At 44.4% G+C, this 27,826-nt stretch overlaps 1 protein-coding gene across 1 annotated transcript in view; it reads right to left on the bottom strand.

The window, feature by feature from the left end:
* Window positions 1-27,358, bottom strand: part of TULP4 (TUB like protein 4) — a 237,084-nt gene extending 209,726 nt beyond the window's left edge. The window contains exon 1 of the mRNA XM_081251478.1: window positions 27,047-27,358. The gene's annotated coding sequence lies outside the window, so the exon portion shown is untranslated. The remainder of the gene's footprint in view (window positions 1-27,046) is intronic.
* Between the last annotated feature and the right edge of the window lie 468 nt (window positions 27,359-27,826).

The raw sequence follows: 27,826 nt of genomic DNA, 5'->3' as shown, positions 1-27,826 counted from the left end.
CAACACGCTTACAACAGCGCCTGGTATATGCTAGGAGCTAAATCATCTATTCTCATTACGACTACTACTACCATCGCCTACCTCGTGGTACTGCTGTTAGAACAAAACAGATTGAGTTAATTCATGCAATGCCTGTGAGGAAGTACCTGGCACATAATAAATTCTCAATAAATGTCAGCTCTTACTATTATCATCATGGATGATTCCCAGTTGGTGGTGGCAATAACTGAAGAGCAGGATGGGGGAGAGGGGTGCTATGAACAGGTCCAGAGGACCTAGGGAAGAGGTTCCATTTGGTGTGTTAAGTTTGCAGTGTCTGTGAAACATCCAAATGTCAAGGTCAAGTAAGTAGCCGGACACATGAATCTGAACCTCAGAGGAGAAGACTGGACTAGAAGTATTAATTTAAGAATCATCCACATCAAGATGAGTTAACTACAAAAACTGGTCAGTCAGTGAGGGAGAGAATGAAGATGAAGGAGAAAAGAGGGTCTAGTGGTAAACCCTATGGAACCCCAACACTCCAGGTCAGACCAAGGTGGAGAAGCCAGTGGGGAGACTGAGAAAGAAGAGTCAAGAGGAGGAGGAAAGCCAACAAAGAGTGGAGTCTTAACAACATAGCAAGAAGGTCAGCTGGGACGTCAGGGTGGATGAAGACACTGGATGTGGCCCTGTGGAGGTTACACCAGTGATTCTGACGATGGCATTTTTAACATCTTATGTGTTCACTTCAACTCTACCTAACTTCCATTTACAACGCTATCTATAAACGAAAATGCATTCCAAAGGCCATGTACAGTGAAAAAAACTTGACCCTGCAGTCAAAAGACTGAAGTCCACTCCAGTGAGGTCTTGGGTAAGTCCCTAAACAAGGGTGTCCGTTCTCTCCTTAGGTAAAATGGCAAGGTTGGACCAGATTCCCAAACACAGGTCATGAGTATCCTAAGCATCTAAAACCCACTAATCAAAATCCATTAGCTATTCTTCAATATTTAAAACATGTACTGATCACTTCCCAGCCTTCTGGCTAAGATAAAGTGTGTGGACAAAAAACACCGCCTGCCATATCAGTAAACAAAGGATGTTGCCGGCATCAAGCCAGCGGCCACCACATCCACTGCAGCCACCCCCAAATGGAAAAAAGCAGGGGATTCCAGATGGAGAAAAGCAGGATACTGGCCGTAGATGGTTAAGGTGCATTCCAAAGGAATGATGTCAGTGAGCCCAGACTCTGGAATCTTCCCATACAAAGTGCTAAATTCATTAACTTGAGGTGTCTGGTTTTCTTTAATTAACAGCAATCCTTTGATGTTTGAACTACCTGGTTTTTGTTGCAAAAACCCCTATATACCCTGATTCCTCTCTTACCCTTTGGAGCAGTCCCTCAAAGCTTTTTGAGAGGCTGTCTTCCGGGCTTAAGTCCTCAGTTTTGTCTGCCAAATAAAGCAAAATTCTCAACTTTTAGGTTGTGCATTTTTTTTCAGTCCACAAATGTAAAACACGTACTGAGAGCTAGGCATCTACCTAAGATAAAGTTATACAAACTAAACTGTCACATTTCTTTGTTTTGGAGTAAAATTATAACTGGGTATGGAAACACCTGTAAACCTGGGAAGCAGCAGTGTTTAAGAAGGGGGACTCCATCACTTACTCCTCAGGGCGTGACTGCAGACAGCTGTGTCATTTAACCACTCAAAAGTCTCAGCCTCGGGGCTTCCCTGGTGGCGCAGTGGTTGAGAGTCCGCCTGCCGATGCAGGGGACGCGGGTTCGTGCCCCGGTCCGGAGGATCCCACGTGCCGTAGAACGGCTGGGCCTGCGCGTCCGGAGCCTGTGCTCCGCAACAGGAGAGGCCGCGGCGGTAAGAGGCCTGCGAACCGCACACACACACACAAAAAAGTCTCAGCCTCCCCATCCGTAAGATCTTGGCAGGAACTCCCTGTTGGCTTTCCTCTTCCCTCCTGACTGCTCTTTCTCTGTCTCCATTGCTGGTTCCTCCACCCTGGCCTGACCTAGAATGTTTGGGTTCCACAGGGCTCATTGTTAAGTACCTAATGAGTAAGAACTATTAATACCATTATCTTAGACTGAGCAAAAGTTCTTAGCTATTAATCAGATTAGTCATTTTTGGGGACAAAGAGGGAAAATAATGAAAAGAAGAATATAATGGTGAAAACGATGGTGACCACTGGTGACTCCCAACTCAAACATTCTTATTCTGGGTTCCTGAAATACATCTGCCATCCTATCACATGAAACTCAGCATCTTACTGTAATTAAAATCTAGTAGGGAGGGACTCCCCTGGTGGTGCAGTGGTTAAGAATCCGCCTGCCAATGCAGGGGACACAGGTTCGAGCCCTGCTCCGGGAAGATCCCCCATGCCGTGGAGCAACTAAGCCCGTGTGCCACAACTACTGAGCCTGAGCTCTAGAGCCCGTGAGCCGCAACTACTGAGCCTGCGTGCCACACCTACTGAAGCCCGTGCACCTAGAGCCCATGCTCCACAACAAGGGAAGCCACCGCAATGAGAAGCCCATGCACCACAACGAAGAGCAGCCCCCGCTCGCCACAACTAAAGAAAGCCTGTGTGCAGCAACGAAGACCCAACGCAGCCAAAAATAAATAAATGAATAAATAAATTTATGTTTTCAAAAAATCTAGTGGGGAAAGCTTTGCTCCCCCCTGACTGTAACCTCCCCAAGGGCAGCATCCACATCTGACTCAGAGATAGCAATTATGAGCTAATCTCTTGGTATTCAACCCCTTTACTCCTAAATTCCACTCCTAAATTTCTAATTTAAAAATTAAAGATTCTAACATTATTTCTGCAAATACTTTTAAGGTCTCCACTGCTCAGGTGCCCTAATCAATCCTTTCAAGGAGCTCCCCCCACCACCAACCCTTTACACACGCCCTTTACCTCACCTTAAACGCAATCCTACAGATTCCCAAATGTAGCCTTCCAATAAGCTCTCCCTGGCACAGATTCATTCTCAGTGCTTTCTAACTTCAAAATCCAACTTTTCAGTACTTTTTGTTTTCCTTTGGGAGGATAGTTATACCTGAATCAAAGCTCCCTTTCAAAATTTCTAAAGGGCAATACAATTAAAAAAAAAAAAGTCTCTCTCAGCTAAGAGACAAGGCGTATGTGGGTGAGATATTTCTCTGCCCGTCCTCCTCACCAATGCCTCAGGACACAACCCTGAGGAAGCTGGACCAAAACAGCTACCCACCTGAGAAGGGTTCAAATGCTTTCGTGATTACCACATGATAAGCAACAACTGAAAACAAAATAACATAGGACAGAGCAGAGACTACTACAAAACTGCTTACATTAAATAAACCTATTACAGCCTATGTCTACAATAGGCTGGCATATAAACTGAGACAAAAGTGAAGGCAGCCGCGAAAGACGCCACGTTTAGGCACAATGGAGGCTGAGGTAAAACTTATCTCTAATTCAGGAGACAGTTCATCAGTGAAGGATCCAGAGTTTCAGGAAGAAATTTTGAAGGCTTAGGAAGACTTTAAAAAGGGCAAGCATCAAATCAATAGCTGATGTGTGTTAATCTTAGCTGCAAGAGTCCAAAGTGAGATATGAAACGAGGAAAGCAGCCGAGGAACACCCAAACAAGAAACAAGGTGGTGGTCACTGGGTACCCACCACCCAGGCCCAGACACTCAGGGGGAGCCGGCACTGAGAACTTTAGTGAAATCCAGTCCCTGCCCTGAGGAGCTCCCCGCATGGTCGGAGAAGATGGGCGAAACACGTAAACTCCAACGTTCCAAGATATAAGCTATAACCAAGGGCCAGCAAGTGCACTGGGGCAAAGCTGAGAGCACTGTGACTGAATGACGAATCCTGGAAACATAAAGCCAGTGTAGGGGCCTAAGAAGATGGTGTAATAGCAAAGCAAAAAAACAAAAAGAGCTCAACCATAGGCCAAAGCAAGGAGAATATACTGACCAGACTGTCCAGATAATGACATGGAAGCAAACCAAGTGTCCATCAACAGATAAATGGATAAGCAAAATGGGGTATACACATATGATGGGGTGTTAGTCCTAAAAAAGAAAGGAAAGTCTGACACATGCTATGACTTGGAGGAGCCTTGAGGACGCTGTGCTAAGTGACATTAGCCAGTCCCCAAAAGACAAGTACTGTCTGATTCCTTATATGAACTATTTAGGTCAGTCAAAGAGAGAGAAGGTGGAATGGTGGTTGACAGGGGCTTGGGGGAGGATGCTGTTTAATGGGTACAGAGTTTCAGTTTCACAAAATGGAAAGTTATAAAGATGGACGGTGGTAACAGCTGCACAACATTATAAACGTATTTAACCACCACTGAACTGTAACTTAAAAATGATTAAGATGGGGGCTTCCCTGGTGGCGCAGTGGTTCAGAGTCCGCCTGCCGATGCAGGGGACACAGGTTCGTGCCCCGGTCTGGGAGGAGCCCACGTGCCGCGGAGCGGCTGGGCCCGTGAGCCATGGCCGCTGAGCCTGCGCGTCCGGAGCCTGTGCTCCGCAACGGGAGAGGCCACAACAGTGAGAGGCCCGCGTACCACAAAACAAAACAAAACAAAAAAAATGATTAAGATGGTAAATTCTATGTTAGATATATTTTACAAGAAAAAATTTTTAGAATATCCCAATAACGAGGACTTTATGATAATCTAGGACAAAACGAAACCAGCGTTCTAGAGACATAGTAGAGGGATTCAGATCTGAGTGGCAATTTCAAGGGGGGATACATCAAATTATACTGCCTAGGTAAGGAAAAAGCCTTAATGCTACAGATTAGAATTAACATATTCAATAGATATGAATGCTCTATATTTGGCACTTGCTATCTAACTTCATAATAACTAGCCTTTTCAAAAACTAAGATTTTTTTTCTACATACACATGTATACACACTCACACTAGAATGGGCTTCAGGAATACAGAATAAAGGGAACAAACCCTTCAATACCACGATGGCAGTCCAGAGGCAGCAGAAGAACACCTCCAGAGTCAGACTGCCAGGATGTGCAGCCTGGGTCACACTCCCAACCTTGGTGACCTGTATGAGCCTCAGTTTCCTATGAAGAAGGATTGCTGGGACGATTAAATAAATATATACAAAGTACTTTAATTACCTGCCTGTCACATAGTTACAGTTGCTCAAAAAAATGCTAGACATTGCTGTTGTAATGTTATTTATATTATACCCACTAAGCAATTAAAAAACTGGAATAAAGTAAATTATTAACAAGATATGTAAAAACAACCATCATTCACCCTGATTTCAATTAGAAAATTAGGGACAAAGAATCGGAATGGCGGGGGAGTGAAACTTATCTCTGATTAAAAGTAAAGACTACCAAAATCGTGGCCAATTCTTGCTGAATGGCCTTAGTATGTTCATAACCCACTGGGGAGAGAAGAGGCAAGGAGCAAGAATGATTTCTGCATTACTAAGAGCCCTCTTTGCATCTTCCTCTACATTCAAAGCCACTCTGTCTAAGACAGTAAAATCCCTACTTCACAAATGATTAAACCAAGACTCAAAGAGTTTAAGTTAAGCTTATCAAAAATCATCGGGCTATTAGTCACAGAGCTATGATTTGATATCTGACTCCAAGGCCCGTACTTTCTCCACCAAACTGTGTTGCCAGTAATTTCCACTCCACACCCAAGCTGCTCTGGAATAGGGAGGGAAAGCTCTGTATAAGTATTTGGTGAGAACAAAATGATGTATGAATAAAGGCCAACTCTGACTGTTCGCATGGACTCCAGAATGTCTAGAGGAAATAACCAATGACCAAACTCAAATTTAATGTTAAAATGACAGAACGACAGATCAGAAAGAGCTCTGGCAATACCCTGGGCACTCAACACTGGTGAGGCTGCAGGTGACAGGTGCACTCCAGTACTGGCCCCCGTTTCCAGAAGGCGACTGGGCAATACACAGACCGTGATTAAAACCAACGGTGCTAACGTTTGGCTAATGTGAGGATTAAGCCAAAGATGTTCACCAACAGTGTCATTCAACATCACTCTAAAAATTCCAAAAGTGTATTATGACAGGGGAAAAAAAAGTCATATAAAAATGGAAAGAGCAAAAAATCCTTATTTATAAATAATTTTCCATTTGCAAAACACACAGAATTGAATGAAATTAGTACTATTAAGAGAGTTCAGTAAAATGGGAAAACAAAACACACAAGAATAAATTCAAAGTGATGAATGAGCCTATGTGTTTACCTAGTCCCTCTCTCAAATTCCCTTAAAATGATCAAACAAATGTAAGAGTACCACAAGAATTTTTTGCAGAAAACAGACAGGCACTACTGACAGGCCCTTGAGGAATTTCTAAAAGACATGGAGCAGATAGGTTTAGACTGATAGAAAAGTAACAAAGAGCCTTAATTCAGCCAGGCAAAGGCAAGCACACCACCGAAGGGCTTTAGGCAACGTCTGGCCAAAGAATGGCTGTCTACACTGGGTCGGTGAGACCGCACAGGCCTTCTTATTGCATCCATGGGCAGGGGAACGACACTCCAGGTCACGGTGGATGCCACAGCAATGAGCTGCCTGGGAAAGGGTGAAGATCAGCCTTGCAAAGAAGTGAAGCTCCCCAGTGATCGGAGGACTTACTGTTAGACGGCCGCAAACTGTACGCAGAGGCCTAATGCAGCAGCAGCTGATGCAGGAGGGAGGGCAGGATATCAAACTGAAGACCCTCTTCTGGAACGCTCTTAGGGCCTACCCTCCTCTCAGTCTAACAGCTATCTAAACAGCAAGGGAAGCCTGCTTTTGCTTCCTCTGTAGGAACCCAATGCCGGCTTCTCTAACCACTTAGCTGCTTTGGTTTTCTAACTGTTTGACATGGTGGTATGACAACCTGGGTGTAAGATCTCTGAGGTCAAGAATCACATCTTTCACTCCAGCTCTGTATTCACAGACATGCCAAAGACTGATAACAATAAAAACAGGAACAAAGATACCAATTCTTCCCCAACATGACCACTCGGTCTTGTAAAAATTATAGTTTCACCACTGGACTAATTCTCAAAGATCTGATAATCTTTTCATCAGCCCATAGACTGTTCTTGAATATTGTCCTGCAATCAGTTCTTCAACTACTGAAACATCAATCATCTCTGACATCTGTAAACCACTGCACCATGCCCTCTCACTGAGGAGGCATTCTACTGACTGATGTAATAAGAATTCTTTAGATGGCCCTTCCTCATTAAAACTAAGGCATATTCAATAAAATGCAGAGTAATGCTTTTTATTTTTAGCATACACCTAAATTATTTTCATCCAAAAGTTTAGCCTAAATTCTAACTCAGTAAATCACAAACAAAACAGAACATAAGTATTTGTATAATCACTGCAAAGAAACAACCCAGAAGGATTAAAAAAAAGTACGATATTTACTACATCTTTACTTTAAAACAGCCCACAAATGGAAGCAACCCAAACAGCAAACACTGAAGAATATCATTATATGATTTATCTACTTGGTGGGATATTATACAGTCCTCAAAAATGTGTAATTACCCATGTGTCCATCAACAGATGAATGGATAAAGAAAATGTGGCATATACATACAATGGGATATTGTTCAGTCTTAAAAAGGAAGGAAATTTCTGACACACGCTACGACATGAATGAAACTTGAAGACATCATGCTAAATGAAATAAGCCAGTCACAAAAGAGCAAACACTATGTGATTTCATTATAAGTGAATATAATGAGGTAACTAGAGTAGTCACACTCATACAGACAGAAAGTAAAAGGGTGGCTGCCAGGAGTGGGGAATGGGGAATGACTGTTTAACGGGTACGGAGTTTCGGTCTGGGAAGACAAAAAGTTCTAGAGGCGGATGGTGGAGATGGCTGCACAATAAGGTGAATGTCCTTCAGGCCACTGACCTGCACACTTTAAAATGGATAAAAGAGTAAATTGTATGTTATATATTTTGTCGCAATAAAAAGGTATAGTTATGAAGACTATATAGGAACATGAAAAATGCTTGTGCTATGTTCAATTTTCAAAAGCATACAAAGGTGTTTGTAGGAGAATTCAAAATAATGCTATGCGGGCTTCCCTGGTGGCACAGTGGTTGAGAGTCCGCCTGCCGATGCAGGGGACACGGGTTCGTGCCCCGGTCCGGGAAGATCCCACATGCCGTGGAGCAGCTGGGCCCGTGAGCCATGGCCGCTGAGCCTGTGTGTCCAGAGCCTGTGCTCTGCAACGGGAGAGGCCACAACAGTGAGAGGCCCGCGTACCGCAAAAAATAATAATAATAATAATAATAATAATGCTATGCTTAAGATTTATAATAAGGGTGGAGACCGCAGGTGGTTTTCCAACATTTTGTAAATGTACTGTAATATACTGCTGCTTTTTATGCCTGCACTTGTAAAGACACTAAGTATAACACCAAAGGAGCGAAGCTCAGATGTCCGTAACCACAGAGCTCCCTCGTGTGCCACTCCTTTCTCCATTCACACAATCCTAAACTTGGGGCACAAGAAAGGTTTATATATGCTTAATATCTGGGGGCTGTGCAATGACCTAACAACTGCTGGGGAGCTCTCGGCACACAGAGATGATTTAATTTTAATCAAACAGTTTTCCTCTTATCCTCATTTTCAAAGTTTAAGAAGAAAACTGGCCTTACTTGAGCCAAAATTTTCTATCAACATAATTTCCTTCTTAGTCATTGCTTTTAAGCCGCCTTAACTCTTTTGTGGGAGAAGGTTGGGCTCTAAATAAGTAAGTAAATAAAGTTATCATCAAATACAATTTCTTTTAAAAAGGAGGGTCAGAAAAAGTGAAATGGGGAAAAGCATCTGAGCAGGAATTGGAGGAGGAGCTCCGGTCAGCTGTGCTGGGTAGTGGCGGGGACACGCCAGGGGTGTACAGCTGCTCGCAGACTGCTCCCCATCCGTAAGCGGAGAGTCGATTTGCTGCACTCTACCACCTTTGCTGACAACACTATAAAGATCAAAGGTGACAACGCTTATAAAAATGCTCTGAGGAATGTAACGTGCTTTATAAACTAAAAGGTGGTGCCTTATCAGATTTACAATACTAGTCTGATTTTTTCTGGGTTGTCATAAGGCACCACATGAAATTGGCCCCCTCATATGTGCTTTTCTGTTTTTCCATTATTAGTTCTAACTTCTGTCGTTCTGAGAGCACCGAGTCTCCCCAATCCTCAGAGCTCCCCAGCTCTGCATTTTTGCGAGAGAAGGACGGTTCAAGGCATTCTATTTAAAACAAGACATGTCAGAGGCATCCCCCATGGTATGTAGAAAGAGGCCTGCACAAGGAGAGAAAGGTCATATGGAACAAAGGGCTTCCCATAACCTACATGCAGTACTCCCAGGTTCCATCCAACAGCGGGGCTCTTTCAGCACTATTTTAGAATGCCAGTGGCTTCTAAATCCTTTAAAGCAGAAATAAATGTTTCCTATCCTTCTGAGGGTAGGAAATCTAGTACAGTGAGGGGCATGTCAGATAGAGCAGCCTTCCAGAGGGTGTCATCTTCCACTACGTCAATATTTACTCAGGTGCTAACCATGCCCTTCCCCTCAAGGCCGGTGATACTCATACTTCCACACAACCCACATTTTCTGAGGAGGGAAACTGAGTTTTTAATTTTAAATACACTAATAAGTCAAATAGGTAATAAACCACCTTTACGACTGATGTGCAAATACAACAGATCCTGCACATCTGACCACGTGACCAATTCCCAAATTCTCAAAGGGCACTAATTCCCAGAATTGTCAGACTGCTCTTCTTCTTGCAATCACTAAGGGATACTTTCAAATCTGCTTGGATTATTGCATACAGCTTCACAATTCAGACACAGTGTTCAATCCCAATTTAATTCCAACTCACAGAGGAATTCTCAAATTCATACAGGGGATCTACGGGTGCAACCAAACAACTAAAAGAGGAACCGCTGTCATTCATAACGTCAGAAGTCGGTGGAATGTTCAATCTGCCAGTAAGCCAGTGACCCCGACAAGATAATGACGGCAAGGAAGGACAATCCACTGGTACGCTTTGATCTACGTACATGTGATATAGGAAGATTCAAATTCATAAGGTTAAAATTACTGCATTTTAGAACAAGATTGACAAAAGGATTCCTTCTGATAGCAAGCAGTCAGGGCCTTAACCACTGACTCCCCTTGTGTATTTAAAATATAATTTAATTAAAAATATTTTATTTGTACTCAGGTTTTCAGGAATTTATCTCCCACATCAAGCTACCCTGCTGAATTAAACTTTGGCCACAATTTCTCTGAGTTCAAACAATGCTGACATAAAAATAGGCTATAACTTATTTCACTAAAAAAGAAATTTAATTTTTAAAAAGGTAATTCCAGAATTTGTTTGGCAGGTTCCTCTTCTCGTGTATTGGACTTTTTGTTGGTACTGGAGACGGCAGCACTTTGTTCTGATCTCGTTTGGGGTTTCATTGTTCTGTTTCAGTTCTAATGCAAAGCTTATTAGGTGCTTTCACAGCCTGGTTCCATCTTCTATGATCACTCATCAGTTCTTCCCAGGAAATTCCGAATCAGAGAAAATAGTCTCTAGACACCTGGATCGTAACAATGAAGAACATGGGTGTTGGCAGCCACGTTGTGCCACACGGACCAGGGAGTAGAGAATGCTGGTCTGGAACAAAGAACTCGAAGCACTGAAGGAAGCTAAGAGATGGGGACAGAGAGAAGGAAAGAGCTTCCCAGGCCCATCCACAAAGTGTTCCAGTCTCTGGCTCCTGGCCTGAAGCCCAGCTGTGTCCCTGCAGAGATTTTAGGACACAGCCCAGAATCCTTCCAATAAATTGCCTTTAGCGTATAAACGAATTCAGTTAGGTCTCTCTAACTTATAACCAGGAGTCCCCTAACTAACAGAGGGCTCTGTGGTCCCTTCTGTTGATTGTTTTGAAGGAGGCAAGCTAGAAACCTGCAGGTGGTAGATGGAACCCGGCAGGGTCTGCACGTCAGAAAGGCAGGCAGCACCTCAGAACCTGATGCAGTGGCAGGGGTTGAACAGGGTGACTCCAACCTCACACATGCTCAGCAGGCCACCCGAGGGCAGTTCCTCTAGTTAACCTACCAAGTAATGCTAGATTGAAAGGGAAGTGAGCTACTCTCTATTCCACAGCCTTGCTTTACAGTAGAATGCAGGAGAGGCAGAGCAGCTTTCAGGGCACCGTCAAAACGCATTGCGGGGCTTCCCTGGTGGCACAGTGGTTGAGAGTCTGCCTGCCAGTGCAGGGGACGCGGGTTCGTGCCCCGGTCCGGGAGGATCCCACATGCCGTGGAGCGGGTGGGCCCGTGAGCCATGGCCGCTGAGCCTGCGCGTCCGGAGCCTGTGCTCCACAACGGGAGAGGCCACAACAGTGAGAGGCCCACGTACCACACACACAAAAAAAGCATTGTGCCTGGAGGGCAGAGCTTCCCAGGTTCAAGAACAGCAAACCAAACCCAGAGCAACGGGGGCACGGCCCGTCTATCCCACCAAGTCAACTCCCATGCGGAAAGGAAGCAAATCCCAGCTTAAAAACCAAAGGGACATCAATCAGACAGAGCATGCTGCTGATTTTTTTATACATATATTTGGTAAACAGAGAAGCATCCACTATTTTTACTTGGTTAAAACATGACCCATCATGATAGTCACACAACAGCATAAATGTACTTAATGCTACCGAACTGTACACGTTATAAATAGCTACAATGGTAAATTTTGTTATGTACATTTTCCCACAATTTAAAACAACAAAAAAACATGATACATCAAGAGTCACAGAGACTGAGCCCCCCACCCTGTGACAAACACCATGCACGGTGTTACCTGAGACAGTCATGTCAATAATGTGTCCCCTTGCCATGGGCAACTCAGTACAGAACTGGGGTGACGTGAGTGGCCGTTTGGGTGGGTACAAGAGAGCTGCGGTTTGGGGGAGGTGGGAGCGGGGGCTGCTGAACCCAGGCAGCCACGTCCTGAAACCAGTAGTGATGAAAAGCCACTCCACAGTCTATCTCCCCTACCTCCTAATACCTGATCAGCACAGTCTCAGCATTACTAATTCCTAAGTATTTCAACATGAACTCCTCAGAAGTCACTGCTGGTTTCCTATCCGCCACAAACAGATGGCGACCCAGAAGAGTCCTGTTCCCATTATGCCGACCTGGCGGGAGGCTCACCTGCCGCCACCTGAAACACGGATCCCTCCCACCTGCACACAGAAGGCTCCCAAACACAACTCAAATCCCGCCCAGATGCCCACTGATCAGCATCCTTAAAAGCATGGGGGGGAGTCTCATTACAACTCCACTAATTAATAAACATAGGGAGGGACCACATCGCATCCTAATATGATTACAGGAGACTGCAGCTTTCGTTGCAGTTCCACTCTGCAGCTCAGGCTGGTTCCCGGCCTGATTACACTGGGATGGAATCCAGTTTTCTAATATATCCATATGTATGAGAATCAGAGCAGATCTTATTACATCAAACCTGGAGGAAAACCTCTGGAGATGCTAAAAGTTCAATTTCAGCCACATTAATATATCCTTAAAATTTTATTTACAATGAAACTATCCTGTTTTTGTAACGCCAACACAGATCTCTTAGCTGCAATTTTTTTAACTTAAATAATCAAACACTAAGAGAACGAGACTGTTCACAAATTACACCTGAATTAGAAAACATGAAAGCTGCCTCTGTGCATGGATATGTACATATGTGTACACACACACACACACACACACACACACACACTGGCAAGGAGGAAGAAAAGGAAAAGTAGATTGTTTACTTCACCAGATTCCAAGCAGAGATGTTCTTTCATGTTTTGTGGACGTAGCTGACAATCACCAGGGCCTTCACCACTGACTGATCCTTGCCTGCTCAGCAGATCCAACGGGCCTCTTTGGAATGTTAAGCCAAGGTTTTCTGTAGCAGAGGCAGCTTAAATTAACTACAGCTCAACGTTCTCCTGCCACTCTGCAGTCATGAAACCCTTCAGTGGTTCTGCTCCTGCAATAGAGACCAAACTCCTTAAACATGGGACACAAGGCCCAGCACGAAAAGGCACCTCTTGCACCAAGGCCTCTGCACTTCCTCAGGGAAGCCCTCTCTGACCTTCTGACCAGATCAAATCCCACCTTTATACCCTGTATTTCTCCTTCGTGGCATGAATGAATGAACTAGGGTTAGCATGTCTTTCAGTGCACGTCACAGATAATCTCAACTCCGGTTGCCTTAAACAACAGGGAAATTTATTTCACACGGTACGTCCAAAGGCAGGTGCGTGGAAGGCTCCGAGGAGTTCTCGCCGCTCTTTTCTTAGCTCTGTCCTCTCCCCTGCACCAGCTTCACGTTCAGATTGTAGCAACGCGGCTGTAGCGACTCCAGGCACCACATCCAGACAGGACTGTACTCAGAGGAAAAGGACTCTCTTTCCTAGTGTTGTCATTTTAAGACTGAGAAGTGTTCCAGAACCCCTGGCAGACCAGAACTAGGTCTCTTGCTTATCCTTACGGCAGTCACCGACGGTGAGTGGGACCTGCGTGACTGGCTGAAACAGATCAGGACTTACCCCTGTGCTGGGGATGGATCGCCTTCCCCACAGCACATGCAGACGGGGAGGGTATCTAAACAAAACCCCAATTCCATGACCAAGGGAAGAAAGGATGTTAGAAATGCACTCAACAGGGTCGGCTAGTTATCAATCTGGGATACGTGCTGGTTGTTGCCAAGAGAAAACCCCACTAGCTTCACCCACATGCACCTATAAAACCAGCAGCAGCAGCTTGGACGGGAGGCCACAGGGCAAACGAGGGGGTAAGAGAAGAGATGCAGGACTTTCGATCAGCAGGTGCAGACTCAAGTCCCAAGACGTCTGTTTAACAGTTACGTGACCGTGGGCAAACCCCCGACCTCAGCTTTCTCATAAAATAAAAAAATACAGGCTTGACATAATGTGCAAGGTTACTGTGAAGACCAGATAAAACGGCAGATGTGGAAAAAGGCTTTATAAAAACAGTGATTATAGCTAAAACTTGTAATGTAAAAAGTCACAAGCCACCGAGAAAAACTCCTCAAAAAAAAAAAAAAAGTTGTCTCTGTCTGGCCAAACTGAAGCAGGTATAATCAACTAATGGATCTCTGCTTTAAAAATTATATTTCTATTGATTTACTTGTGACTTGGTTTGAGGCTTTCCAATATGATCTACCGATTCTCTCGGAGTTGAGGTGGAACAGAACAACTCTATAGAAACTGTCTTAGGGGTCTGTAGAAAGCCAACCCAGGGTCCTCTTCGCTTTTTCATTGATCCCCCCTCCTCAGGCATGCACAGCAATCATATTCTCACTGCCTTCTAAATCGAAAGGCAGGGTGGTGGTGTTTTACAAGTCAGAAAAGGCTAAGAAAACCTAAGTGTTTTCAGTTAGGAGAGGGGAGACTGATTTGAACGCACAAGTAGAAGCCAGTGGGTACCCACGAGACAGCTCAGCCCAACTCACGTGAACGTGTGTGAGTCGCGATGCCTACAGATAACAAGTGCAGAGGTGTCTAAGGCCTCCCTGCTAATGCTATTTCTATCAGGCAGCGTGGGCACAGAGCCACCCAACAAGGCTTGTGTTCTACCTAATTTCCCAGCTGCCCGCCCCACCTCTTACTTCATTCATCTTTCTCCACTTACCGTGGGGTAGAGATGGGCAAGCGAGCCACAGAGAGTCTCAAACCCATCTAAAGAGTAAGATATGCGTTCATCTACGCCAACCACATTTTTTCTCATTAGATACATCACCCTTCATTTGGGCAATAAAGTTAGAAGACTGGCCGTGCCTAGTACCGTGATTCTAGAGGATGAAAGCAGTGATGTTCTGGGCTTACTTTGATGTCTAGGAACTTAAAACGCTTCCTCACAATGAGGGTGCCTTTCTCTCCGAGACTTAAAAATCAACAACATATGATTTTCCACTCCGGTCCAGGCAGAAGAACCAGGTAACAGTGTGAGAGCAAAGACATGTTAGGGAGTTACAATGCAGGGAAAACGGAGGCAGCAACGGGCAGTCTGGACAGTTTGAGAGGTACTTCTCTGCCCAAGTTCCCTGTGGTCGCACACATGCAGAACAGTGCCACTCCCAAGACACGCTTCCAAGGGGCAGGTGTGTCTAATAAGACCGATGATCAAGAATATTTTCCATCTAAATCATGTGTATGTATGAAAGAATTCTGTAAACCATAAAGCTGCCATGTCCCACACCACTGCAGTGTCTCGAGCTCAGCTTCCCCACAGAGCACGTTGCCATGTGTGGTCCTGCCTCTTCAAAACCCACCCCACTTAATGCAATGTAGTGCCCTGGGGAAGGACATCAGTGAAACCGGTGCAATCAGAAGGAAGTCTAGAGTTTAGTTAATGACAACGTATCAATGTTAATTTCTTAGTCTCGACAAATGTTCTATAGTTTTGTAGGATAACATCAAAGTGGGGGAAGGGTTGGAGGAACTCTCTGTACGGAATATCTTTGTACCTTCTGTAAATCCAAAACTATTCTCAGATACGAAGCTTATTTTTAAAAGTTTAGGGCTTCCCTGGTGGCGCAGTGGTTGGGAGTCTGCCTGCCAAGGCAGGGGACGTGGGTTCGTGCCCCAGTCCGGGAAGATCCCGCATGCCGCGGAGCGGCTGGGCCCGTGAGCCATGGCTGCTGAGCCTGCGCATCTGGAGCCTGTGCTCCGCAACAGGAGAGGCCACAACAGTGAGAGGCCTGCGTACCGCAAAAAAAAAAAAAAAAAAAAAAAAAAAGTTTAAAACACCTGTCTGCTTAAAAAAGGAAAAAAAAAAAAAAAAAGAAGGGGAAAAAAACACACTGCATGGGAAAAGACTTTCTAAGCAAACCATCAGAGTAGAAACTACGGAAAAAAGATTGAAAGACTTGACTACATAGAAAATTTAAACTTTTATACATAAAATATGCCATGAACAGAGTTGGAGTTGAAAGCCAACCAAGAAACTGGGAAAATATTTATAATATACATGCGAGAAAAGGGGTTGATATACATAACACAGCAAACTTCATATATTTTTTAATTTTTAAAAAAAGGCCACATGCCTAGGTACTCCATCTGCTACAACTGCTTTCACACATTTCAAATCTGTACGTCCAAACTCGAATTCAGTCCCCTTAAACCACGTTTCTTCCCATTCCACCCACTGCCTCTGACAGCCCCCCACACCTGGGGGCTCTGCTAGAGAAAGCAGAGCTTCAGTGCAGTCTTCCCCACAGCTGCTAACCCTGTTCAATTTGTTGGACACTCCTAACCAAAGTCTCCTTCTAGAACCTAGGACTCTTTTCTTCTTTATGAGCACAATATGTCAAGCTTACCTACTTGGTGCCCACAATAGTGAAAACAGGTCAAACCACAACCAGAAGTGGGAATCCTGAGAAAACGCTAAGGTGTTCAAACACCTCGCAGGTCAAAACCAGATTCAAATTTCAGCACCAGCCAAGCAGAAAAAAAGGAATCAGAAAAGCACTCACCACAGGTGGGCAGTCGCCTCCCACCTGGAGCGCCATTTACCTGGATTTCTAGAGAGACGCACCTATTCAAAGAAAAAGCACCTTCTTAAAATAAAATAGTTACAACTAACTCAGCAGTTTATATTAGAACCAACCTATCTTAGTAATTTTTTGGTTGTTGTTATTTCTGTGCTTTTAAATTTAGAAGGGGACCAGAGAATCTGAAGAAAGAATATACTTCTTTCAAGGTGTCCCCATATATGTAGAGTTTATATTACGTCAGAGTTAGAATTATACTAAGAATTAATATTAGTCATATTATCATTAAAATTACGAAGCAAAAAGAACATTGAAGTTCCATACATAAAACAATATAGAAGTCAAAAGATAAAATATTTTTCACGCAGAATAGTGTGACCATGATTAAAACCACTAGATAAAAATTCAGGGGCTGAAAGTTTGCATCCCAGTTGATTACATTCTTCCATTAACCTTAGGCAGACTTTCTGTTGCCCTACTTACCTGGAGTTTCCTATGCTACAAGATAGTAGTTAATGTTTTAAAATAACTCTAAGTACTTAAGACAGTACTTAAGGCCAAGTAGACACAAAACGAAGAATAGAATTAAACCCAATCTTAACTTCTTGAAGCTCATTCATGATCTAATTTGTGAATAACTCCAGACTCCCCAGCACGCTCCCTTCCTCAGACATCTCACCTTGGGTCCACCTTACTGCTCATTAGCACCAAAGGAGGTTTAACTCAAACCAATTGTGCTTGTCATTAACCATCTAGTAAAAGGTTTGAAGTAACTGGCTTAAATTGACCCCCAGTGATTACTGGTATAGTTCACGTGACAGTGCTTACCCCTCTCCCACAAGTTTCAGCTGTCTTACATACACCAGAGAAATAGCTCAATTCCGCAAGGCCAAGTACACGCACATCCTTCTATGTCACATGAAAGAGAAAAACTTCACCATCTGAACACGGGTGAAGGACGGCCCAGGAGATTCCATTTCTATGACCATTAATCAGCAGAGATCACCGTTGTTTGCAAATCACAGACAGCAAAGAAAGGGAAGACAATGGGATATCCCAAGGCTCTCAGAATTAAAAACGATACACCATTTCTGAACCATGGGTTAATCCTGAGACTTCTCTACTTATTTACAATAAACTTATTACATTAAATTCATAGGAGACTGATGTCAAAGCACCTCATAAACATTATTGCTTCTATGAATACCTCTGTGAAGAAAAGCATTTGTAGCCTAGGAGGGACCTACAATGGTACTTAATGTTTCTCTATCCCATTTCTTGCACATAAATACACCTAAGTACAAGTCCTATTCACTGCACTGTATCACGAAATTTTTCAAAACAACGTTAATTAGTTGATCAAAAACTTACATAAATCTATTCCATACAGCAATGTAATTGTGCAGCTTGTTAATTAATGGTCCAGAAAAGATTCGGTGCTGATTAGTTAAAATTAAAGGTTGACATAATTAGATAAAACTGAATTACGGTGATAACCTGTGGACTTCATGTATCAGCACTTCACTCTCCACTGAAAACAGAGACCTGGCTGTCGGAGCTGTGAGAATGGTGAGGAGGAAACACAAACAGGACGCCATAAATCCAGAAAGGCTGGGAAGCGATGCTCCAGTTAGCTAGGACGGATGGACTGTGGGCGGGACCCCGATCCCACGCTACTTAATGTATCCCCAAGTCCCTCAAAATCAAAGCTGGGTGAGGAGACAACGTGTGTGGCACTTCCATTCTCACTTTGTCACAGTATTAAAAATTACTACTACTGGAATAAGATAAGCAAACTGTGAGCTTTCTTTTACTAAGAGTTGCTGTATTTTATTCCAAGCATTTCAAATATTACAGAATTTATTTCATCATACAGATATCAGAAAATTCTGAAAAGTTAACATCCTACAAAGGAAACACAGACTGGGCTTCTCATTTCCTGGGAACAGACGGCAAGCACAAAAACAAGAAGGGTTCCAACTATTTGGAGGCCCTGGAAAATGTGACCTGGGTTTAGCCACATTCATCCACCTAGCTGTCCCCATGAGCCAACCTCCTTAAACTTCTTTCTTTCAGGTAAGTTAAATCCAGGAAGGACTTCTTGAAGGCATTCTTGTGTAATATGACAGATGTTAATACATACACTTCCTGATGATTTAACACAGTAACTATGGCCACCTGAAATGTCAGCTCTGGTGTCCAGGGTTTTCATCCACAGTATCAGGCTAACTTCTTATCACACATGTTTTGATATTCTAACCACTGGAGCTGAATTTGTCCATCTGGTTTGTGGCTAAGGGGACCGTCCGAAGCTTAAGAAATTGATTTACATGTGAAGATAATCCTGCATATTCTCAGCACATGGTAACGTCACTAGTGATCAGCTTTTCTGGAATATTAAAACTGTCCCAGTACTAACCAGCCTGTCCTCATGGAGGACCTCTGGCACTCTGACACAATGCCATGTGTTTCCCCAGGACGGTATCATATACTCTTAAAAGCCAAAGATGAAGGAAAGGTTCGTGGGGGCCAACAACATGGTACTCAAAGTATGTTCTACACAAGACTCTTCATTTCTCTTGCCAGAGACTGAAAATTACACACACACACACGTGCACACACACACACCAGGTGTAACTGCCTCCGAAATTTAAACTAATCTTCCGTTGCTGATTGCAAGAAACTGGTCAAAGAAACATTCAGTTAGGATGAAAAAATTCTGAACCCAGTGATATTTGCCTCTATCAAAGGAGAATTTGAAAACACTGAGCAACAGTTTTAGAAAGTAGATACCAAAGAGCCTGAAGAACCAAGTGTCCCACACAGTAACTAGCTTGGGATCAACAGGTGAGACTTAAGATGAGAGGATGAGACTGTCATAAAAATTATTCACGAAAAAGGCCAACTTCTTAGCCTTAACCAGACATGAACAGATCTGATACAAGAAAAACTATAACCCAGTGGCTCTACTATGTCCATTCCAAACTGGGAGAAAATGTCCAAGTATTAAGACTACTGAAAAAAGAAACAGCAGAAATAATTGTAACAACATAATAACTTATATTATGCATTTCCAAATCCTTTCACATCCATTAAGGTCTAAATTAAGTCTTTAATTTTTAAAAAGTGAGAAACTGTGAATCTTAAGTTGTAGTGTGTGTTATCTTTCTCAAAGCTCTTTCACATCCATTTTGACTCTAACTGTGCTTTTGATTAGAAATAATACCAGTGAGAGGGGCTTCCCTGGTGGCGCAGTGGTTGAGAGTCCGCCTGCCGATGCAGGGGACACGGGTTCGTGCCCCGGTCTGGGAAGATCCCACGTGCCGCGGAGCGGCTGGGCCCATGAGCCATGGCTGTTGAGCCGGCGCGTCCGGAGCCTGTGCTCCGCAACGGGAGAGGCCACGACAGTGAGAAGCCCACGTACCGCAAAAAAAAAAAAAGAAATAATACCAGTGAGAAAGATGTTCAAGTGAGCCTGTATTATCTGCACAGCACCTCTGCACACCTACAGAATAATTTTCTACACTCTACAGCCTACTACGCCATGACTAGGAGGCTTTCCATAAACACTGCTTTTCCATTCCATTCTTAAAATACTCTTTCTCTCAAAGGTGGGTATCCTTGTCACCACACAAGTGCAAAGACTTCTATTTCTACTTACTGACATCAGAGAAATATATTTGATTCTGAATTAACCACATTTAAAGGGAAAATAGCATAATTTTTACAATCCAAGAATAATCCAAAATTTTAATTTTGACCCATTTTCTATGAAAGCCAGAAATCAAATAGAGTTGACCCACTGGTATAGGTCCTAACATGCCAAAAACAGAAGTTAAAAGGAAAAGAAAGCCCAAGTTTATCATTCTGTAGTAATTTATGGAGATGCAGTAATTAATTCAATGTTTATGAGCAAAGAATGTATTTAATTTTAACTGAATGTGTAGCGGGCATCTATCGCCTTGTCTTCCTGGAATGTCTTCCCTTTCTTTAGTTAAAAGCACCCCAACTCACCTTGTGATTCCTCCATTCTATATCTTTGTGGGACTGTCAACTGAGAGCAATCCTACACACACACACACACACACACACACACACACACACACACACACACACACACCCCACCCCCCCCAAAGGGCAAATTACCTAACAAGGCCAATCATAGTCTCTCCCCAGGAAAACTAAACCTTCCGACACAAGAATGAAATCAGTGGGTGCTGTCTTCAAGACATGGCACCTGAAACAGACTGTCCATTAGGCGGTTCCTGAAGCCTCGCTCCTCGAAGGTCTGATTCTTGGCCTCCAAAGCCTAGTCGTTCAGCATTCTCTATGCCTATATTATATGTAATTGCTATGCCTACAGTTCTATAACCTCTCTTTTTCACTCAATAATATATAATGGACATCTTTCCAGATTGGTTAATATAGATTTATATCATTATTTTCAATGGCTGTATGCAAAGAAGGTACCCTAATCTATTAAATCAATTCCTTACTTAAGGTTATTTACTAAATAACTGTATATAGTAAATAGTTCTTTACTGTATACATATATCTTTGCTAACTTTTCCTACTATTTTTTAGGATAAGTTCCTAAATGTGGGCTTGCTGGGTTAAAGGCTATGCAAATCTTACGTTTTGACACATAACAGTAGCTATTTAGAATAAGTGCATTGGACTTCCCTGGTGGCGTAGTGGTTAGGAATCTGCCTGCCAATGCAGGGGACACGGGTTCCATCCCTGCTCCGGGAAGATCCCACATGCCATGGAGCAACTAAGCCCGCGAGCCACAACTACTAAGCCTGTGCTCTAGAGCCCGCAAGCCACAACTACTGAAGCCTGCACGCTCTAGGGCCCGCGTGCCACAACTACTGAGACCCGTGCACCTGGAGCCCGTGCTCCACAGCAAGAGGGGCCACCATAATGAGAGTCCCGCACGGCTCAACGAAGAGTGGTCCCTGCTCACCGCAACTAGAGAGCCCACATGCAGCAACGAAGACCCAACACAGCCAAAAAAAAAAAAAAAAAAATTAGAATAAGTGCATCAATTTACACCTCTACTGAGACCAAAGAGTATACACGTCCCTTCATCTTCACCAGCACTGGGAATTACTATCATCCTTATTCCCACTCCAAACTGGGAAATGCCCAAATATTAAGACTACCAAGAGAAGGGATACCCGAAGTAATCATAATAACATAATACTTTATATCAAGCTTTACCAAATTGTTTCACATCTAGTAAGGTCTAAATTGAGTTTAAATTACATTGCCAATATAATCATTGAAATATGGTGTCTTAGTTGGCTCAGGCTGCCATTAAAAAATACCACAGTCTGGGGTGGCTTAAACAACAGAAATTTATTTCTCACCATTCTGGAGGCTGAAAACTCCAAGATTAAGATGCCAACAAGGCAGATTTCTTTTGTGACCTCTCATCTTGGCTTGTAAGTGGTTGCCATCTAGCTATGTGCTCACATGACCCCTTCTTTGTGCATGGTGAGGGGCGGGGAGGGAAGTGTTTTGGAAGGGGTCGGTGAGCTCTCTGGTGTCTGTCTCTTCTGATGAGGGTACTAATCCCATCATGAAGGCTCCACCCTACCCCTAATTACCTCCGTAAGGCCCCATCTCCAAATACCATCACATTGGGGGATAGGGCTTCAACATAAGAATTTGGGGGAGAGACATTTGGTTCATAACAAATGGTATCTTACTTTTGCTTTTAAGTTCATTTCTTCAATTACTAGTAAAATTGAATATTTTAATATATTTATTGGTCATTTACTTTCCCTTTTATTTTTCTTTTAAAAATGGTCTGTTCTGATTCCAAACCTGGAACAGGAAGGCTATAGGATGAGCCTGGAACATCTTGTCACACCAGAAAGCAAGGAAGCTACTATAGGCTACTAGAGCTGTGTCATAAGGACTCAGAGCCAAACTAAATAAGTCTATCTGCCCAAAGATATGCCAATTTGAGCATCAAAAGGACAATAATTGAAATGGACTGAAACACATCATATATGCTAAAACAGAAGAGTTCATAAAGATCCTCAAAAAGAAAAAAAAAAAAAAAAAGAAAGAAAAGACCCTAGCTCCATTACCATTGGAAGATGGTAGGGAACCAACTCATGATTTTGGAGAGTGGCAAATAAAGGGACATAATCAAACATTCCTATACAATGTATACCTCAGGGTGAGTCCTTCATGCTCTTCCATACAGCAAAATATACCACCATTATAACATTAGCTGAGAAAAAAAAAACATCGTCTGCATCAGCTGCAAATTTCAGAAAGATGTACCATATGTCACTATCCACGTGGAAGGGAAGTTAAAGGACCCAGAAAGGATATAACATACATATTAGTTTCATCCCCCATGGTTCCCATATTTTTAAAAGGTACTGTGCATTCTGTTGGTGGGAGTGTAAATTGATACAGCCACTATGGAGAACAGTATGGAGGTTCCTTAAAAAACTAAAAATAGAATTACCATATGACCCAGCAATCCCACTACCGGGCATATACCCAGAAAAAACCTTAATTCAGAAAGACACATGCACCCCAATGTTCACTGCAGCACTATTTACAATAGCCAGGTCATGGAAGAAACCTAAGTGTCCACTGACAGACGAATGCATAAAGAAGATGTGGTACATATATACAATGGAATATTACTCAGCCATAAAAAGGAACGAAACTGGGTCATTTGTAGCAACATGGATGGACCTAGAGACTGTCATACAGAGTGAAGTAAGTCAGAAAGAGAAAAACAAATATTGTATATTAAGACATACATGGGAACCTAGAAAAATGGTACAGATGAACCAGTTTGCAAGGTAGAAATAGAGACAGAGATGTAGAGAACAAATGTATGGACACCAAGGGGGGAAAGTTGGGGCGGGGGGGGCAAGGGATGAATTGGGAGACTGGGGTTGACATATATACACTGATATGTATAAAATAGATAACTAATAAGAACCTGCTGTATAAAAAATAAATAAATAAAATTTTTTAAAAGGTACTGTGCATTAAAAAATAAAATTAAAAAAAAATTAAAAATAACTAATTTGATTTTCTGTTTTAATTAAACAAATCATAATTAAATAATTTCCAGTGAGAGCTCTTGATCATCATGAGATTACCTCAGTTGTTAACACTTAGTATGTTAAAATTTAGAACCTTTATAAACAAAATGTAATATATACATACAATGGAATATTATTCAGCCTTAAAAAGGAAGCAAATTCTGAAACATGCTACAACATGGATGAACCTTGGAAACATGCGAAGTGAAATAAGCCAGTCACAAAAGGACAAATACTGTATGATCCCACTTATATGAGGAACCTAAAGTAGTCAAATTCATGGAGATAGAAGTAGAAAGGTGGTGGTCAGGAGTGTGTGTGGGGGGGAGGAGGACAGAATGGGAAGTTATTGTTTAATGGATACAAAGTTTCAATTCAGGAACATGAAACGCTTCTGGAGACGGATGGCGGTGACGGATGGTGGTGACGGTTGCATAACAATGTGAATGTACTTAACGTCACTGAACTGTACACTTAAAAATGGTTAACATGGTAAATTTTACGTTATGTATATTTTATCATAAAAACTTAGTATTTTAATATGTTAAAATTTAGTTGACTAAATTAACATTATCCCGACCAAATTAAAAGAAATGCGACATTTCAATTACATATTCCCTGCAGTCTCACTAAGGACAAATGTACAATTTGGGAAAAGCTTTTGGTAATACTGAAAATACTTCACAGGGTAGGAACCAATAGAAACCAATGCAATAACTAAATCAAGACATTTCATAACAGAAGTTTTACTCTTTTTTTTTTTTTTTTCGGTACGCGGGCCTCTCACTGTTGTGGCCTCTCCCGTTGCGGAGCACAGGCTCCGGACGCTCAGGCTCAGCGGCCACGGCTCACGGGCCCAGCCACTCCGCGGCATGTGGGATCTTCCCGGACCGGGGCACGAACCGGCGTCCCCTGCATCGGCAGGCGGACTCTCAACCACTGTGCCACCAGGGAAGCCCTTACTCAATTTTTTAATGCATTTGATGAATCACATGCATAGTTGGGTCACTCTATCTATCTTCAATCTTTCTCCATCCACAGGACAGAACAGGAAACAGATAAATGATACTGTAAATGCAGTGGAACAGATGAAGAACAATGTCCTAGCTTAGCCCTGCACATGAAAAGCACTCAACAAACATTCCGGAAATTCAGGTACTCAGTGAACCTGCAATGAAACCAAAAGATAACTTGGGCTTTGCATTCTGTGCTCCACACTACCCAGTGAGAGGGCTGACCTGCAGCCTGAAGGAAGGCCGCTGTCTCTTTATTGTTCTTTCTTCACTGGGGATCTCAGCATCAGTGTCGGATGGTTCAATATAAAACAGGTTTCATGAACCACATATCCTTTTATGGCTTAAAGAAGTTTTTTTCCATGCAGGGTTTTGGTGGGGAAAATGTAAATAATCAAACTACTACTCATATAGCTCCATATGAAAACTAGAAAGTTCAATATGATACACACATCTTTTCTAAATGAAAAGTTGGTTTTAAAATAAAGAGTAGTAAATACATTACTATTTCTCGGGCACAGGAAGTTAACTCGGGCTTTCTATTCTTCTCCCATGTCATAAAGCTTCACTATGTTAAAAAAAAATTTTCCCTATATGATCCCTCTAACTCAGTACTACATACTTCCAACTCTAGAGGTCAACACCTCCCCCATCACAGGAAGACACTGCTACTTTCACAGCCCTTACTAAAATAGAGCACTTAAAATTCTCCAAAGAAATTCACACCCTCTAGCAACTCTCTCACACAAATTAAGTACTATGCTTAAACGCTAGATTTAGCTATTCACAATTTATTCATATACTCATTTCCACAACAGTAAACTACCAAGAAATAGAAAGGGACGGCTGAGTCCCAATCTGAGTGTGGCTATCATTGTACAATGTTGAGATCAGCTTCCAAACTGCCCCACCAGATCACCAGGAGTCCAGGCAGTTGCCTCTGGTTTGCAGCGTGGCTATGTGCAAGGAGCCCTGTCACTTTCCATCCATCACAACCCCAAATCCCAGCAATCAGTGCTGCAGGGCCTGGGGATGAGCATCCTCCAGGACCACAGCACCATTCCCGGTGGCCTTGCCTGCAAGAACTAAACTCCAAGAAATGCAAACCTGAGACACAGACAGAGAGGCACAAAGAAAGGGTCTCCCAAATGGGTTTTTACATTCTTCAAAACTTTAGAAATAAATTATTTTCCCTGTGCTTTTTTAAGAACCTGCCTACTGGGTATCCTTAAGGTGCTGCTAAACTACTGCAAAATACAAAGAGGAGGACAATCCCCAAATAGAGAAATCCAGGGCAGAGCTCCCTGTAAGGGGAGCTGACTGTCCACCAGGGGAGAAGTGTTAGAAGACTTTCTGATCACCATGGCAATTTAGCAGATAAGTCACATCCATCCCCGACAGAACTGTGTCACCCTTATTTCCTCCCACAAAGCTAGATGAACCTCATCTTTCCAACCTTCAAGTGGTGTGACAAGAAAAAGTAGACACCTCTCCCTACTAATTGCCCGAGCCGGTCAAACTTCAGACGCAGCATCATGCACTTTGTTTTTAAGCAGAGAGAAAAGAGGAAGGGTTGGCATTCTGAGCGGAATCCCCGTGATTTGCCAGAGGAAACAGCACAGACCAAACAGCAGAAGCGCCAGCATTTCCATGCAGCTGCCACGACAGGTGACCGGGCCGCTTTGCAGACACCCCGCTCGCTCGGGGGTTTCACGGAGGTGGGGCGGCAGGAAGGCCAGGCGGGAGGGGGACAGCCTGGAGGACAAGAAGGTGGGCAGAGGCCGGGAGGGAAATCCACTCCATCCAGACGCCGGGGAGGAAGAGGAGGAGCACAGTTTCCCCCGGGAAACCGTTTTTTTCTGTCTCCACAATTAAGGGGTTTTCTGTCTCCACAATTAAGGGGAAAAAATGGCTCCAAGCCAAACGCCTCCTGATTTACACACAGACACACATACACTCACGCGCGCGCGCGCACACCAAGCTCCTCTGTCGCCCCATTTTCTTAGACACTGAAACAAAAGACTAAAACCGCTAAACGGCAGCAAGCGCCGCCTGGAGCCGGGTGTCGGCCACCGTCTCCTCACCGCGCCCTCAGGAAAGCCCACCCGAGGGGGCCCGCCCGCCGCCCCCCGCCCGAGCCCCGGCCGGGGGCCGCCCGACGCACCCCCGCCCGCGCCCGGCAGAGGGGCCTGGCCGGGGCTGGGGGCCCGAGCGCCCGCCCCGAGGGGACAGGCGCCCGGCCCGGCTCCGGAGGGCGCTCCGGCCGGCGGTCGGGCCCGCCACCTCCTCCACGGGAGGGCGGCAGCGCCGGGGCCGGGACGGCGGTGACAAGAGCCCGGCTCCCGCCTCACCTCCGGGCGCCGGTGGCGGCGGCCCCGCGCTCCTCCGCGCCTCCCTGCCTCCGCCTCCAGCAGCCCCGCGCCGCCGCCGCCGCCGCCGCCGCCGCCTCCCCCAGTGTCTCCGCGGAGTCTCCGCCTCCCTCGGCCGCCGCCACCGCCGCCGCCGCCGCCGCCGCCGCTGCCGCTGGGCCCGGCTGTGCGCCACGTGACCGCGCCACGTGACCCGGCGCGGCTGGCAGGCGCCTCCCCAGCCAGCCTCGCGCCCTCGCGCCCCCGGGGACCCGCGCCCCGGCCGTTGACGCCCGCTGGCTCCGGACTGGGGTCGCGGCCCCCGCCACCCTCGCCTCGCGCTCTGCCGCGGCCCGAGCTGCTGCCGCGCTCGTCACCTGCCTGCTGCCACGCGCGAAACCCCCAACTCAACAGACCCTCCAGCCACTGCACACTCGCGAGCACTCCCTCAACGCGCACACACAACCGCCGAACACCCACTCGCGCGCCCACCCGTTCTCACGCACGTGTCACACACACTCACGTGTCACACACGCGCACCCCGCAGTCTTCGTCCCTCGGGGCAACTACACAGCCTGGACAACAGTGAAAACAGTAACTAGTCCGGTCTGAACCCCGCTCCCTTGAGGAATCCTTCGTACCCGGTAAAGTAATGATTAGTGTGCGGTCCGAACTTAATTTGAGCCGGAAGTGGATATCACACTCTGAACTTGAAAGTCTCTAGAAAGCGCACGTTGCTTGTAGTGTGAACCACCGTATGTCTCCATGAAGACAGTCACTGAA

Source organism: Mesoplodon bidens (genome assembly GCF_964165515.1).
Source record: "Mesoplodon bidens genome assembly, chromosome: 12".
Lineage (NCBI taxonomy): Eukaryota > Metazoa > Chordata > Mammalia > Artiodactyla > Ziphiidae > Mesoplodon > Mesoplodon bidens.
The sequence above is the reverse complement of the archived record's forward strand: the minus strand, read 5'-3'. Positions and strand labels throughout refer to the sequence as shown.